Raw genomic sequence first — 2,492 nt, 5'->3', positions numbered from 1 at the left:
ATATATATATATATATATATATATATATATATATAACTGCAACTTCTTTATATGGGTTGATGGGGTTAAGGAACTAGACTTGTTTAATGGAGAAATAGACCAAGATGTGTAGAAGGTAAAACTGTTGGACAATGTTGACTGTTTGGAAAAAAATATCATCAACTAAGGACAGTGGAGCTGATGATGTTTGAAAATGAAGAATGATGGACAAACTAGTCTCGATATTTAAGGATAATGGAAGTGAAGAAGTGTGGAAGACAAGTTTGGTAGACAAAATTGAGCCATAAGGGAATCAAATCAAAATATTGAAGTATATTTTGGCAGTAATTTTTATATTTTGTATTTTGAAACATTGTTATCGGAGGCATTAGTATGAATATGTTATGTACTATTGTTTCTAAGACATATATAGTATTCACTTTTATATCTGAAATTTATAACTTATAAGCAAATAAGTTTGCAGAGGATCACAATTACAAACAAATTAGCTTTAGAGGCATTCTTTTTCAAAATAAACTAAATACTAAAAGACAATAATAAAGTCCATTTAACTCTAAATAATTGTCAATTATATCATTCAAACTATACAATAACATCAATCAAATACGTGTCAAGTAAAACAACTAAATGATTCCAAAAAAGAGATTAATGAATAATAAGTGTCAATTACATCGTTCAAAATATAGCAAAATATGAACATGAAAAGAAACATGATTCAAGATGTTTTATTATTCAACTACTTCATTCTTCAAATTGAAACGACCCATTTCATTTCAAAAATAATAATAGTAAAATAAACAATTAATAATAATAATAATAATAATAATAATAATAATAATAATAATAATAATAATAATAATAATAATAATAATAATAATAATAATAAATAAAACAAACCAACCACCTCATCTTATTTTTTCTATTTCACTTTCCCTCATTTTTTGTTTTTTTTTTCTTCTTTCCTTCTCTTTGCTTCTTCTCACTCCACAATACTTAAACCATCAACCCTTAGAATGAATTTAACATCCCCAAGAGCCTAATTTCTCATATTCTTACAAACTCTCTTGGTTAGGATTTTGGATTAAAGTTTATGCTCTAAGGAAGGAGAAGGATACCCATTTCTCGAGAGTTGTTTATTGAGACTCTTTGACGTAAATACACAACTTTAATGCTAATATGAATATCTAGAAAAATGTAGTTTTGGGTAAAAATCTTATTTTGTGCTTAGAGTAGATTTAAATGATTTTTATGGTTTCCAAGAGTTAGCTAAACTTTAGAATAATTTTTCTAAAGTCTTGAGAATATTTTCGATACTCAGATTTGTCATCTGAGTACTTTGAGAATTGTTGGAAAACAAACATAATCGATTCTCCATATTTGTGAGTAGACGAAGATTATCGTCATATATTTTTATAATGATGTAATTATTATTTTACTTGTTTTATATGTTAAAGTATTTATTGAAAAATTAGGGAGCACAACCTTTAATTTTTTCTCGATTTCATCCTTAATTATTTTCATGGTCTTTGTTGTATATTATGTTAATAGTTTGATTCATTTATGAGTTATAAAATATTTAAATATTGAATTGTTATACAGTTGAATACGTGTTTTGGAAATCGTTATTACAATTATGAAATCGTTAACGGCGTTAGGTGCACCTAGTAACCTCATTTTGATTAGGGAGAGTTACCCGTTAGATGGAGCCACCCCAATAATAAATGTCATCCGTATGAGGAGATGGCTATCAATGAGATGTGAGCTCCTAATTGATGTGTGATGATGCGTTGCGGGATTGAGAGGAGAAGGATATCCGTTAGATGGAGCTACCCCTAAGGGAAATTTCACCCTTAGGAGGAAAGGGCTATCAATGAGATGAAGTCTCTTCTTGGTTCTCAAAAATTTGTATTTTTTTTACTTGTTTGATTTTCTATGATGTTTTTTAAGGTTGCTCATTTTGATTCACCTCTTTATGAATTGGATTTTAAATATATCTACTTGAATGATTAAATTATAAGTTTAATGATTTTATTTTGTGTATAACATAATCGCCACAAGATTATAAACAATTATTCGTGCCTTTTTGTGTTTCCCTTCTAGTTGATGGTGGTTGTTGTCTCCTCACTAAGTCTTTGTGACTTACCCTTTCATGTTGGTTATTTTATTTTCAGATTCGCAGGCAGCTGAGTAATAAGTTGTTAGTAGATTCAAGTCTCAATCATATTTGTTTTGGTAGACCTCTTTGATCGAGGACCCCTTTTTTGTAAAGTATGTTGAGTTGTAATGTATTTTGCAGCTATTGGAGCCTAGAATGTCTTTTTGGGAAATGTATTAAACAATTATATTATGCTCTTTAAAATATGAATTGACTGAGTTATGATTGTAAAATTTATAAAATCCCAAAATTTCTAGAAATATTATATATATTATTTCAATATATATATTTTATGCTTTTTATAAATTATATATATATATATATATATATATATATA

This window comes from Cicer arietinum, chromosome 4 (assembly GCF_000331145.2).
Source record: "Cicer arietinum cultivar CDC Frontier isolate Library 1 chromosome 4, Cicar.CDCFrontier_v2.0, whole genome shotgun sequence".
NCBI classification, from domain to species: domain Eukaryota; kingdom Viridiplantae; phylum Streptophyta; class Magnoliopsida; order Fabales; family Fabaceae; genus Cicer; species Cicer arietinum.
Note: the sequence above shows the minus strand (reverse complement) of the source record.